The following is a 15,857-nucleotide window of genomic DNA, read 5'->3' on the forward strand; positions in this document are numbered from 1 at the left end:
AAAATTTTGACAAAAAATTTTCCAGGGTATTACAGCATGCTAATCATCTCAGGATTGTTCTTCAAATACTTAAAGACTGTAATCTGTATGCTAAATTCTCTAAGTGTGAATTTTTGTAGGAGTTAGTAGCATTTTTAGGCCATATTATTTCTGGTGAAGGCATCCAGGTTGATTGACAAAAGATTGAAGCAGTGAAAGAATGGCCCAGACCTACAACACCTTCTGAAATTAGAAGCTTTATGGGTCTAGCTGGTTACTACAGCAGATTTGTGGAGGGATTTTTCCCCATTGCCGCTCCTTTAACTAGATTGACTCAGAAAATGGTCAAGTTTCAATGGTCGGAGGCATGTGAGAAGAATTTTCAAGAGCTAAAAGATAGATTGACCTCCGCCCTAGTGTTGACTTTACCGAAGGGAAATGAAGGATTTGTGGTTTATTGTGATGCTTCACGGGTTGGTATTGGTTGTGTATTGATGAAACATGGTAAGGTTATAGCCTATGCCTCGAGGAAGCTTAAAAATAATGAGAGGAATTACCCCACCCACGATCTTGAATTAGCAACTGTGGTCTTTGCTTTGAAGATTTGGCGTCACTATCTTTATGGGGTACATGTTGATATTTTCACTGATCATAAAAGCCTCCAATATGTTTTCAGTTAGAAGGAGTTGAATATCAAGCAAAGGAGGTGGCTTGAGCTACTCAAGGACTATGATTTAAGTTTGCTTTATCATCCTGGTAAGGCAAATGTGGTTGCAGACGCTCTTAGTAGATTGTCCATGGGAGTCTTGCACATGTGGAGGAAGAGAAGAAAGGAATCACAAAATATATTCATTGTCTTGCTAATTTAGGAGTCCGACTCCTAAACTCTGAGGATAGTGGAGTGGCTGTATAAAATGTGTCAGAATCATCCCTGGTGTCAGAAGTTAAAGAAAAGCAGAATAATGATCCCATTCTTTTGCAATTGAAGGAAGAAGTTCTACAACAAAAGATTATGGCTTTTGAGCAAGGGGGAGACGGTGTTCTGAGATCCCAGGGAAGACTTTGTGTCGCTAATATTGATGGATTATGAGAAAGGATCATGGCAGAAGCACATTATTCCAGGTACCCCATTCACCCGGGATCCACCAAAATGTATCATGATTTGAGGGAAATTTACTGGTGGAACAACATGAAGCGAAATATTGCCAACTTTGTACTCAAGTGCCCAAATTGTCAGCAGGTTAAGGTCGAGCATCAAAAACCTGATGGATTTGCTCAAGATATAGCTCTTCTAGTATGGAAGTGGGATATGATAAACATGGATTTTGTGACTGGGTTACCACGCTCTGGGCATCAACATGACTCAATTTGGGTGATTGTTGATCGATTGACTAAGTTTGCTCATTTGTTTCTGTTAAGATGATATACTCAGCTGAAGATTATGCCCGATTGTATATTTGAGAAATTGTCAGGTTGCACGGAACCCATGTCTATCATTTCAGACAGAGGCCCCTAGTTTACTGCTAATTTTTGGAGGTCTTTCCAGAGAGGTTTGGGTATGCATATGAACTTTAGTACTGCTTTCCACCCTCAGACGGATGGTCAAGTGGAATGCACTATTCAGACGCTATAGGATATGTTGAGGGCGTGTGTACTTGACTTAGAAGGAAATTAGGAGGAGCACCTACCTTTTATTAAGTTTGCATACAATAATGATTACCACTGTCTTCGCCCAAGTGTGGCTAATGCTATAATAGGAACGGAACTCATACTTCGAACAAGTATTCGGATGGCTCCTTTCGAAGCTCTATACGGGCGAAGATGTAGATCTCCTATTGGGTGGTTTGAGGTTTGTGAAACTAAGTTATCAGGCCCAGATTTGGTTTATCAAGTTGTCGAGAAGGTTAAGGTTATTTGAGAGAGGTTGAAAACTGCTCAAAGTCTCCAAAAATCCTATTCAGATAGGAGGCGTAGGGACTTGGAGTTTGATGTAAATGATTGGGTATTCTTGAAGGTGTCACCAATGAAGGGTGTCATGCGTTTTAGAAAGAAGGGAAAACTTAGTCCCTGTTATAGTGGTCCTTAGCAGATTTTGAGAGAAGTTGGAAAGGTTGCCTACGAGTTAGATTTGCCTGTGGAAATGGCCTCGGTCCATCCAGTATTTCATGTATCCTTACTTAGGAAGTGTGTGGGTGACCCTACTCTTATAGTCCCAACGGCGAGTGTTGGTATAAAAGATTCATTGAATTATGAAGAAGTTACCATTGAAATATTGGATCGTCAAGTTCGCAAGTTGAGAAAAAAGGAAATTATTTCAGTAAAGGTTTTGTGGAGAAATCAAAAGTTTGGGGAAGGTACATGGGAATCAGAGGAAGATATGAAGGCAAGATATCCTCACCTATTCACTTCTCAAGAGGAAGGCAATGAAGGTAATAATGCAAATCCTTACTCATGATATTACATAAATTCTTGCTTTCGCTTTATAAAATCAAGCCACATGGTATGCCTGTCTTAAATCGTGCTTGTCTAGTGACGTTTGTTCATAATTCGTGTTTATAATTTGTCTTGCTGAGTTTCTTTTTGGAGTTTATGCGTTATGGTGAGAAATATAATCATAAGTAAAGTTCATTAGTAGAAGTTTCATCCCCTAATTCTGTGCATTGAGTTTATACGAATATATAACCTTCATTCGGGACGAATGATCCCAAGGGGGAGATATTGTAACATCTCACAACCTTTCTTTGTGAGATCCTTCAAGGGAAATTTTGTCATTTTTTTTTAACATTATCCCAATTAGTTAAAAACTCTTTTTATTCATTGGATCCAGAAATTTATTTGCAAATACGTTACGTTTTTTTTGTTTCCAGCAAATAACACATTACTTTTATTTCCCTGCAAATAATTTTTTTATTTTTATGTGTTTAGCTGTTTCTTTATTTTCCTCAATTTCTTGTATTAAACCCCCCTCTTCATCTGCCAGTTTCACGACTTAATATCACCTCCCAACAGTCTTAATCTCTCTCTCGAACTCAACTTCTAAGAAGCTCCATAGGTTGGCTCAAGTAATCAAGCTTATCCTTGCGATCTAAAGTCCTTTAAATGTTTTGAGGTATGTAAAATTGTCTCTTGCTCACTTTCCTGGATGTTCTCTTTTATGTTTTGTAACCTGCTTCCCTCCACATGGTCTGGTATTGTTAACTTGGTGCGTGGATTAGGAACTTGGTGTTTGTATATATTAAAGAATTTTCCCTGGTTGCCTAAGTTGTTTTGTGATGCTCTGAAAAACTTGAGTCTTGCAGTAGAGTCAAAGCCCATGTTAGGCATCCCTGCAAAACCAAGTTTCCGTAATTGCTACGATTTCAAAGGTCCTTAATTATCGCAAACTAACTACCTTAGTGCTAACGGATTTTGTCTTATGTTGGGTCTCTCTCTAATTTATGTGCAATCTATTTAAGGCTACTGAACTAATAGATATTGACTTTAGGTTGCCCTGTTTTTATTTTATGTCGTAAACTAGTTATATGATGTTTGGTTGATGCTCTACAGTAAACTATGTTGGCTTATTGTTCTTGACTGTGATATGTGCATGTTGGTTATGGTGGTCCAATTAGGATTAATGTTTGCAAGCATGATTCCCTTTGTAAATGTGTTTTAGTTGATTATCACAAAGTTGTGAAGCACTCATTATAGCTTCAGCAGTTACAGCGATCTACAAGGATTTTTCCAGACTTACAGTTAGAATCCTATTTAATACTTAATAATTATTTCTGGACAGATTTACCTGGTACTTCGTGGCATAGTTGTGGTGCATGTAAGTTGGCCCACCAATTACTGTTATCCCATTTTAAAGGATTTATTTTCTCATACTGTATGAAGTGAGATAAGGTGAAATTTCGGTTTGTCTCATTCTTCAGACCTATATTTTGGACAGATTTTTCTTCATTGCAGTGTTTAAATGCACGAAAGAATGGATAGCCTATCTGACCCTACCATCTGCTGATTATGTTTGTGACACAGGGCAGAGGTGAACACTTTGGCACCTACATAATGAAAATTATAGATTTAGGCAAGGAAAAGGTCAGAGAGATTTCAGAGGGAGTTTAAGGCGTCCAGGAAGGAAATGTTTTGGAATCAAATACCGTGTTTTTTTCATCCATGATATACTAGCATGCGAGGTTTTGCCTTATAGCATTTTGATGCAAATTTCTGTTTGATCATGTGTTCTCTGTTTTCAAGGCCTTGAAACTGACATTTTAAGAACTGGATTTGATTAGATTGATCAGTGATTTTGGAGACACCTTATGTTTTTTGCCTCTTCAATGTTGCATCAGCTGTTCACGCATTTCATATTTGATGATTTATACTGTAAATGCATGCGTCATGGTGACTACCTCGGAGTATTATTTCCATTATCAGTGGCATTCATGAATCTTCATCATACCTTACTCGAGATATCTCTTCTAACATGTTTTACAGTACTTTTTGTCAAGAAAAAAAAAGATACCTCTTCTAACGTAATTGTCAAGCCAGGTGAAGGATGGAGTTGGCCTGGAATAACTGTTTTTGGTGAGTAATTTCAGACATTAAGTTATCTTGTTTTCTTGCTTTGCTTTGAGCTGCAGTATTGCTTCACGAACTGACGATCCTATGGTTATGGAAAAGCAGAAAAGGGAAGGAACCCTCTGGTAGACAACCTACACAGATCATTTGTTTATCATTGCTGCGTTGATTACCGTCTTCCGTGTTAATAGCTTGGAATAATAGTTCAACATGGTTTTGGTTGATTTTTTTTTGTCACATTTTACAAAAGAATAGTTCAACTTAGTCTTTAATATTCGTCTTTCTTCATTGATAAGGTGCTTCTCTGGTCCACTCTCCTTGTCAGCTTGTCTACTTCCTGCAAAAGGAAAGAGCCAAAATGTTTCTGTGTTGCTAGTTTTTCACCAGCTATATTGCTTTCAGACTCTTCAAAAATGTTTCTAGTGTCGGATCTTCCAGAAATGTACTACTTTTGGAGGATCTGACATGCGCTTGGCGGTATTTTTGAAGAGTTTGAGCAACATAGATCACCACTCTGTGCACTGTGCTCTTGAAAATCCCAGTATTCATGATCTGCAGGCTGTAATGATTTCTTAGAAGTTCAAGAATTAGGCTATGGCTAAGGTGGGGGAACCAGGACGGAGGTGTGTCTTAACCAAGTTTACCAGGAATGGCTATGCACTGCCAGTCCCTTCATCAGATGCCGTTAAATCCCAGAACAGCTGACGGAATTCCTGAATCTTGGTATGTCTGCATTTTTGTTGGTGACCTCTTGGCTGTGGGATTCAATGGATGTATTATTAACAATCTTGGGTCAATTCAATATTAGCATTGTAACTATGATACAAGGACATTCTCATCCTGTCATTTAAAGTGAAGTCTGAAGAGAAGCACTAATTCTACTTTGGAGTTGGGTTTAGGGGTTGAGTTGTAACGTCAGCTGTCCTTTTGATATTTTAGGATTTGCGTCAGGAGTGACTTTTGATGCAATTACATTCATTTTTTTTCTTTGGTAATAAACTGTAAATATTACCATACCAATACAAGTTAATACACCTAAAGAGCACCTAAGTTCCTCGACCACCTTCTAGGAAGAGTGTACAGGCAACCTAAGCCTCAGAGATAACTAGTTACAATGCATGTTAAGAAACCAAGTACACCTCCTAGCTAATTGTTACCCGCTATACATACGAGTTCTCTCCAGAACACTAGTTTGTATTGGCCGCAAAACAAAATCTGTATGTACACTGTCCCTTGAAGATTTTCCCATTCCATGCGTGCCATATATGGTCTAACAAAGCCCCATAACTAGCAGCAACCACCTCTCTCTTAAACTTTCTCCAGTGTTCGTGTTTGTATAGTCATCTGCACATCTTCCAGGTTGTCAATAATACCAAGCCATCGGGTGAGACCATACCATACCTCTTTGGACCAGTCACATTCTGCAAATAGGTATCTAGCACACTCAGTCACCTGCTTATCACAGAGCACACACTTTTCATCCTCATAATGCAGTCCCAATCTTGCTAATCTTTCCCTTGTGAAAAGCCTTTCCTGCACCGCAATCCACATTAGAAAACTATGCTTAGGCAAGAACAATTTGCTCCAAATTAATTCAGCTCCCTCAAATGGAGGTCTCATTCCCTGCAATGGATTGTAGCACATGGAAACTGAATACATTCCATTAGAGGTGAGAGTATATCTTTCCTGATCATACCAACTAACCATTCCCAGCTTGATTTTGTGCAAGTGTTTCCAGTACCAACTGCAGCTTTTAGAAGGGTTATGAGCCCAAAAATCGCCATCCCTCTCATATAAAAACTATGCACCCATTGTACCCAAAGCTGCTCCTTTCTTTGCCATAACCACCGTATCAGTTTGCCCACAGAGGCAATATTCCACAACCTGCAATTTTTATAATTCAGTCCACCCTGAGCCTTAGGTGCACGCACCTTAAACCATGTTACTAAGACAATTTTCCTTTTCTCCTCATTGCACTCCCATAAAATATGTCACACTTTGAGGCAACCAAAACACTGAGCTCCAAAAGTTTTGTAGCGAAAACAACACAAAATTCACCACTTGTAATTGTTCAATATAGGATAAATGCATGGCTAATGTAGCTCTAATCTTACCTATAATTCTCATACTTAGCTGGTGGAAATCAATCTTGTTGCATTTTTTATGGGACAATGGAAGTCCAAGGTACCTAATAGACAAGGTACCAACTGCAAGTCCTGTGATGTCTAACAGCTTCCTCTTAAGGTCATCTTTAATCCTCGCTATAAACATAGTGGACTTCTCATTATGAGCTATCAACCCTGTAATGTCTGAGAAACATCTAATAGCCTCCATAGTTCTGGTCACAGCCTCCTCACTTGCTTTGAATAAGATCATTGATCCTTCAGTAAAGGTAAGATGAGTCAGCTTCAAATCTTTACACAAAGGTGATACCTGAAATCAGGGACCTGTCTCATTCTTGACATTAGCGTAGAGAAATATTCAATCACCATGACAAAAAGTAAAGGTGAGATGGGATCACCTTGTCTCAACCCTCTCCTCCCTTCAAGATACCCACACCCTTCACCATTTACCTTCACTGAAAAAGTAGTGGTGGTCACACATTCAATCACAATCTGCACAATTTAGGCAGTGATATGCTCAAGTTTAGTCGAGTTTTAAGAATTTTTACATTCTAGTGATATGCATAACTTGGTTGATGGCTGTGACAATACAACTACAACAACTAATTTATGTGTATCAAATACAGTATACATGTATTCTTCAAGTATTGTGTCTGAATTTGAAACTTACCAGTCCTCACATTGACACTTTGCTACAACTACAACTACAACTACAACTACAACAGCAACAACAACAACATACTCAGTGTTACTCCACAGGTGGGGTCTTGGGAGGGTAGTGTGTACGCAATCCTTACCCCTACCTCCTATATTTGGTAGACTCTTAGCTTAATAAAAAACATAACACAACACTCTGGAAAAGGAATACCAGAAGTGTAGAAGCCACAACAAAATAATATAGATAACGTGTCAAAGCATTCTAAAGAAAAGGAACAATGTCTGCAACAAAATAATATTATAATCGAAGTACAAGAAATAACAAATAATAATAAAAATCGAAGAACAAGAAACTACAAGAGTATTGCTTTAATTGTTGGCATGTAAGGTTAAAAGACACAATACTCAACTACCTACTAGACTTATACCCCAATTTGTCTCCTCCATAGCCTCCTATCTAAGATCTTGTCCTCGGTAAGCTGAAGTTGCGCCATGTCCTGCCTAATCACCTCTTTTCTCAATACTTCTTCGGCCTAACTCTACCTCTCCTGACACCTTCCATAGACGGCTCCAAATTAGGACATTCGTTCATCTCCTCTTCACATGCTCAAACCATCTCAGTCTCGCTTCCTGTTTTTTATCCTCTCTGAAGCTTGGGTAGCTTCGACCTTAGCCGATAAAGTTTCCTTGACCCTATTTTCGATGCTAATCCTAGCTAGATCGTCGGCACTGTGAATGTACTCAGTAACAATGCTAGTGGCGACAACCAATTGTTTAGCCAAATGAACGTTAATTTCAATGGCGTTATCATAATTAGGAGTAGCAAAGAAGTAAGTGAAATTAAGGTTTGAACAAGGGGGGAAAAAGTAAACTTGGGGGGAGGAATCAACATCAGGGATGCAAGAGAGGTGTAAGATAGAGGTGCATTTTGAGCATTGGATACAAAGGTGAGGAGGAGGAGGATTGTGGAGGAAGATATCAAAGCAGATAGGGCAAAAAGAACCCGGGTGGGAGTCAAGTACACATGCAGTGCAAAGATGGTGGTAGACACCTCTGCAGGGGAGATAGTGGAGGATGAAGGTGCATTTAACGAAGCAAACTACACATTTACGACCTTCTAATGGTTGCTCCTCTACTTGCTGTGGCATTCGAACTAGCAATTTTATCTAACCCTAACGGCCTATCATAATCTCAAGTTTTTTTATTTTTGAGGAAAAATCTCAAGTTTATTTATAAGGACTGATATAAAAGAGTTGTTTAGATTCTAAGTATCCAACCCCCTTTTTTGTTCTTTTATTTTCTCTACATGCATTTATGAATGAAATAAATACATATATCCTTTTTTACATGGAAATCATTAGCACATAACACTCATCCATGCAATTTGGGAATTTTTTTTAAGAGAGTTGTCACTGTTAATATATAACTCACTCAATTGTCATACTTGAAATTTGGAAAATTCAAGTTCCACCAATATTTGGCTGAAGGGTTATAGATTAATGTGTGAAACTTTTGAGTTTTAAATGCCTTCATCAATGAATCTTGACGATTTTATATCATTCCTTATTAACTTTCTCTCATATATCTGGTGAGAAAATGGGCCTCTCATGAAGGGCTATGAAGTTTACTAAACAAATCCTTGAATTCTATTATGCATCTATCCTTCATAAAGATCTACCCCTTTTTTTTTATCGAAGTTTAATATAGTGGAGGGAACTATAATGGGAAGTATAGGATACTGCATTCTTTTACTTGCCATTTTATATCTTCTCCAGAAAATTTTAGGCTAGAGATTTACAATGTGTTAGCAGCACGCGGTAGTTTTGTTCCACTAGATGTCATTACTTAATGAATACTCTCCTCTTGTCTTTAGTAAATTTATTATGTATGTTAGCATGATGTAAATATTGTATATTAATGTAATCATGTATTGTTGTATATTAGTGTAATTACAGAGATTTGATTTAGTAGTTAAAGAGAATAATTATAACACCCCGCATTTCGGGCTAGAATAAAAACCATGACTCTGATGCGTTGCTAATCCCAGATCCTAAAATCCTATGCCAATTTGGCATGTTTATGTAGTATGTGAATCCATTTGAGCATGAATTTAGACCATAGAGGTCCTTCAACTTAAGCACGAGTTGAAACTATTTCGATCGATTAAGTTTTAGTGGATGTTGTAATTTGTATCAGATTCCATCGACCATAACTCTATTTATATGTCGAATTAGAGAGCCTACTATGTGTAAAATGATAGTTCTTCGAGTTAACTTTCCAACGATATCAATTTTGCTAAAATCCAATACCCGAACAAGAAGTATGGCCTTTCAAAGTAGTATGCATCGCCTAACCAATCGCACATGGCCACTGGAAAGCATATGCGATAGCATATGCGGCGCCTATGTAAATAAAGCCGATATCATATGCAACACCTATGTAAATATAGGCGATATAATATGCGGCGCCTATATAAATATATGCGATATCATATGCGGCATAATCTTATGGTTTCAAGTGACTTAAACACTCCGTTTTTGGGGCAAAATGATCCTTTTCCCACTCTTATTCAGCCATAAACACGAAATTCAGTCCCCAATTCTTCAAAATACATCTACATTCATCTAAAAATTCTTAAGAACACTCCAAAGGGTTTCAAACCAAAAACCTAAATAAATCAAGACTCAACTGTGAGTTTTCAAAATTGATTAGAGATTCGGAATCCCCAATCCACAAGCTTCAAGAAGCACCCATTATTTTTTAAAATAGAGGTATTCAGGGGTTTCCTAAATTCTCATGGGCATAGCAAAATCATGTTTTAGAATGACGTTTTTGAATCTATGTATATATTCATGTATTAAATGTTTTAACATCATTATTTTGGTCTTTTGACCTTTTCCAAAGTGATTTGAGAATATGACTGTATAAAACTATGTATTTAAGAATGAATTGTTGTTGAGAGCATGATTTTCGGTGAATTCCCTCTTATTATTAATTTTTCTCAAATTTCTCATTGCATATGAATTGTTTTGCAATGCATCCTTGAAAAGCACTATATGAAATGATTGAACTCTTATTATCATTTAAAGGTGGTTTTAAAATCACTAAAAAGGGAGTCTAGCATGAATGTTTAATGTTCATAATGCATGTAATGAAAGAGTGCATGGATTTGCTAAAGGCACTAGACCACCATATGTTGATGAAGTTTTTGCATGATTTTGACTTGAGTTTTGAAACATGAAATCTTCTATATCAGTTGCAAGTTTTTGGTGGTCCAAATTATGCTTTAAATGATAGATTTATCTTAATGTATTATGGCTCAGAAATCATGACTTGCAAGTATTGGTATGAAGATACCAATTCTGACCAATGCCATATCAGACTCAGACTAATAGACATTTCAGACTATCATGATTTTAGACATTCAGAATGTTGCATGTACAGAAAATGTAAAAAATGGGCATACAAAGATGTTAGGTGGTTCCTTGAAGAGGGCTTGAGTTCAAGCAACTCATTGCCTAAAATCGTGGTTTGCCGACCCAGGTATATTATTATATGCTGACTTAAGTATCGTATGGCGTATCAGATTCAGGAACTTCAACCCTTGCAGCATACTCGGGTTGGAGTCTTCCCCGCCGAGTTAATGGAGGATTCCATATCACCCATGGAATGTCAGACTTGTAGGGGATACCACCTAACTCAAAAGTAATATACAGATCAGAGTTTAAGATTTACAGACAGGTTACATGTTTTCAGAAGGGTTGTCTCAGAGTTCATTTGGTGAGCCTTCTTTTCTTTGGAAGGCCTAGTCATTTAGGTATTTATTTCAGTATGGTTTTTGGTCTGCTGGGGGCCTTATCCTAGTTATTCAGATAGTATGTCAGTAGATATTTTATAGATTGTTGCAGATGTTTATTAAATACTGTTGGGCATGTTTCAGGCCTTTAACTGTTTTAAATTGTTGAACATGTTTCTGTATTATTGTGTCTATTCTGTATTACTTTGATCATATGAATTATGTGTATGATTACCAGAGAGACAGAGGGCGTTCTGGGCCTTCAGGTTCGGGAATGCTCGTCACGACCAGGGCCTTGGTTCGGGTCATGAGAAACTTGGTATCAAAGCATGATTCATGGTCCCAAGGTATTTGCGAAATCACTTTGGGTAGAGTCTTGTTTATGGGTGTGTAGTGCGCCACACTTATAAGCAGAAGGCTACAAAACGTTTAGGAATGTCTCTCTTTCTTCATGTTCTAGTTCGTGCTATAGAGTCAGAATGTTCCTCCTTCATACTCTAATTCGTGCTATGGTGTCACCCATACAAAAAGAAAATTTATCCTAATTTCTTCCTCACTCTGGTGCTCCAGATATTCTCCGATTATCTAGCAGAAATTTCAAAAGTCCCACAAAGAACGGGAGAGGAATTCCCTAGTGTAAATTTGTGTCCTCGTTCTTGTGAGGCATTCCGTTAAGACAAGAGTAAGATGTGTATTCTTAAGTCATTGAATATTGTGTATCAAGATTCTATCTCTTGTAATCTTCATATCATTGTGTTATTGAAAACAAAAGTCTAGTGAAACCGTGTGAGGCCTATTTCGATTCACTAACAACTTATTGTTCTTGTGTTTGTTGGAACTGTATTTCTACCTGAGTAGTATTATAAGTTAGAGTATCGGTGTCATGACCTATTGGTAGTGAAATTAGACCAGGAAGTTTGTGATATGAAGTCATAAGGTTAGAGGTCAGAGTGAGGGTGACTTTTGTGATTAAATATTTATAGTTTAATAACTGTTGATTGAGAATGATTTACCCTTTCATGGTGGTAGACTAATGTGGTGGTACCATTTATGGATTGTATGGTAGTCCATGGAGGAAGTGTTGACTCAAAATGTTATTTTTTTCTTCCTTTCAAAATAGAGAAAGAGCCCAAAGTGGATATTTAAGGTGGTTATAGAAACCCCTTATAGGCTATGAATGAAAATGGCTAGATTATCTAGTAGGTTATAAGTATAGACTCATTGTCATATGGGGTATATGAAGGTAGTCTAAATGACCATTGGGGTAAGTAAGTGTTATGTGAGAAAGCCATATAAGTAGATAAGATTATATGGTTATACTATAAGCTTAAGGTTGATCATGTCTATTATGTGACCTTACCCCTTAACCTTCTTCTCATTGGTAGTTGTAAACTAATACTACTTGTGAGAAAGTATGTATTATATTTTTGAAGTATTTGGGTAGAATATCTAATTTGAAGGATTAGTATATTTATATTATGTTGCACTCTTCATTGGTTGTAAATGATTGATGCTAGACTATAGGCTTGAATTTAAATGGTGTGATGGTGAATAGTGTCAAGAGATTGATGATACATGTTTCGTGGGATTAGATTTGTAAGATTGATGCGTTGAAATAGTATGTACTAATGGATTATGACAAGGAAAACTGTAAGGTCATGATCGATTATTGTGGTTATGAATTTCTTGAGTACTAGTGTTTCTTGATGTTTATTTCATATTTTTTAAGTGAGGATTTTTTGTAAGGTTGGTTGTAAATCATGTTTAGCACTAGACATTAAGTTTGAAACAATTGATGGCCATGGAGGTGGATGTGATGATTTCTTGGTTAATGATACTAGTTATATAGAAGTGATCTATAGGCTTGAACAGTGTATGCAAGTGCCTAAGTTTATTTGATTAATAATGAAGTATGACGTTGTATATGTGATGTAGAAGTATGCCCAAGGTGGTATGAAGCTGTAGTATTTTTCTAAGACTATTACATGTTGTGTGTGGCTACTGGTACTGTTGAGTTGCTAGGTGGAAAAAGACAAGCTAAATGGTATATGGTGTTCTAAATAGCCATGTTAAGGACCTTTGATTGACAACATTGAGCCTTTTGATATGAACTTGATTCTCATGATAGAGGAAAATAATTTTGAAGTTGCTATATTGATAGACTACAATAGAAATAGAGTGGCTCATTGAAAACTTGGTGATACCCATGTTAGGTGTTATAATCTAAGCTCGAGTCCTTAAAAGTCGTGCTAATAGAAATATGAGTAGAGGCACTAGAGGGTGTGCACTTCAACTTTGGGGATACTTATAAAGATTCGAAGTTAGTAAGTGTTTGAGTAATAGATGATAACTATTGGGGTTACAGAATGATAGAGTATGACTCAGGATGTAGTATTAGCAGTGGGCGTTCCGCTCTTATATGTAGTCTTTCGGGTTAAGTTTTATTAATTTTGTGTATTATAATATTTCAGAACCCAGAGTGTAGTAAGTGCAGTTAAGTTTAAAGTCTAGTAAGGTACCTCCCAAAACTTAAGATGATGGCTTGAAGCTATGAGGGAGATGACTAAACAAATAACCAAGTAAGACTCTCAGATTCTTGTAGTGATGTCATGATGATGTAGAACATCCAAAAGTAAGGGTGAATCTCAACCCATTCCTATCTCAGTATTTCTCAGTGATCCTAATACCTACTCATGCTTTACAATTAAGTTCCATGATTAGTTCAAGTTCAGACATATGATAGAGAGTCATGTACTCATGCTTTATAATGTGCTCCGTTTCCATAACTCATGTTTTATACCAAATGATTGGCGAGATTCAGCTTATAGCCATGAATACCTTAAATTCAGAGCGCTTTGGTGACTCTCTATTGTTGTTTCGCTATTCCTCAGGCCTCAGATGAGTGTCAAGCTTCATATAGTATTATTCTATGCCTCCAGATCTTATGTTCTAACCTTTTTTGTGAGTCCTCCTTATGCGATGATAGTGGTTGTGAGTAATTATTCATTGTTGATGGAAGATCATAGTACGCTTGTTTAGATAAGGCCATAAGTATGAAGTAAGATTTGGGGCCAAGTTTTTATTTATGTGATGGTTAGTGGAATTTTGTATGTGTATGTTCTTAGGTAGCTCGTGGGAGTGATATTGATAGTGGTTTAGAGAATCTGTGAAGTATGCCTTTATGAGTGTTTGCTTTGAAGTTCATATGTGGTTATAAAGATAGGCTTGAATGACAAATTGAGATTGTTGTAAAGGAACGCTATATGCGCTAGCGACTTCATAGTAAGAGTTCAGAGTAGTCATTGAAGTGGTAAGGCATGTTATACTTAGGATGTGATCTTTAAATGAGATATAGAAGATTGCATCATATGGTTTAGAATAATAGCGTGGTCTGGCATGTTGTATTTTTGTGACTAAGAGTTTGACTTGATCACGGCATAGGGATTAAGTTATTTACGACATTAGTAGAAAGATTTGTCAATGCTTATATGAGAATTTTGAGCTAAGTTGAATGAATATGATATTCAAGAAGAATAGTATAGTTAAGTAATATTCGAGAAGTGTGCTAAGCTTGAAAGTAAGAAGTTGTAATGCCAAAGGCCTGGTAATTCTATCCTAATTCAGGAGTTATATGCCTATGTTCCAGACTGTAGAGTCGTGTCAATGTGGTGATTCCTAAGTTGGATGTCTTATGTAATCCAAACCCAAGATCATGGATCCCTCTTACTGCTAGAATTTCTTTAGAGAATTATGATGAAGAGATACTCTAGTTAAGTATGAGGGTGTAGTATAATTCAGTCTATATGGCCAATAAGTCAGTTTAGCAGTTAGATTCGCATGACTTATTTTCTCGTCTTTGCACTTGTTCATGCTACTCGAAATCTCAGACATGTTAGTATTCCAAGATAGAGTATACCAGTAGTTATGAGTATAGCCCATTTCATGCATCATGCATTAAATTCAGATTCCAGATGTTCAGTTATGATTCAATTCGTAGGTGCCCTGTGCATCGCCTTAGTTTTCCGAGTATCTTAGTGAATTGAGCATTCATAGAGGGACATAGGGTACCAAGGGGGAGATACCCCATTCAGTTGTATGCATAGATTCTTATTACAAGCTTCGCATCCGTTATTATTGCGTATATAACCATGTGTTCATACGCCAGTTCAGTCAGATATGTATGCATTAAAAATGCATGTTCAATAGAAAAGTTCAGCTTATCAGTGTATTCAGTCCTGCATTCATAAGAACAACTCGGTCACAGATCCATGAATCAGATATGCATGATTCATTATGAGAATTCATCCTATGAGTAGCTTCAGTTGTGTATTCCATGCCTCAGATATGAATGTACGACATAAGCATTTAAAACATCAGTAGTTCCAATCTTATACTCATGTTTCCGATCAGTGTATTCTTTCTTAGGGAACATATCATGTCCATGTTATCCCATACCCTTAATACTTTAACATTCTATCCATCATTCGGGGATGAATGATCCTAAGGGAGAGATAATGTAACACCTCGCATTTTGGGCTAGAATAAAAACCATGACTCTGAGGCGTTGATAATCCCAGAGCCTTAAATCCTATGCCAATTTGGCATGTTTATGTAGTATGTGAATCCATTTGAGCATGTATTTAGACCATGGAGGTCCTTTAACTCAAGGATGAGTTGAAACTATTTCGATCGATTAAGTTTTAGTGGACGTTGTAATTTGTGTCATCTTCCATCGATCATAA

General features: G+C 37.1%; 1 long non-coding RNA gene across 1 annotated transcript; it reads left to right on the forward strand.

The window, feature by feature from the left end:
• The first annotated feature begins 2,729 nt into the window (after positions 1 to 2,729).
• LOC124900031 lies at positions 2,730 to 9,208 on the forward strand. Its single transcript, XR_007057606.1, has 3 exons — positions 2,730 to 3,088; positions 3,997 to 4,545; positions 5,098 to 9,208. It is a non-coding gene; the product is annotated as an uncharacterized LOC124900031 (long non-coding RNA).
• The last annotated feature ends 6,649 nt before the right edge of the window (positions 9,209 to 15,857 follow it).

This window comes from Capsicum annuum, chromosome 7 (genome assembly GCF_002878395.1).
Source record: "Capsicum annuum cultivar UCD-10X-F1 chromosome 7, UCD10Xv1.1, whole genome shotgun sequence".
NCBI lineage: Eukaryota > Viridiplantae > Streptophyta > Magnoliopsida > Solanales > Solanaceae > Capsicum > Capsicum annuum.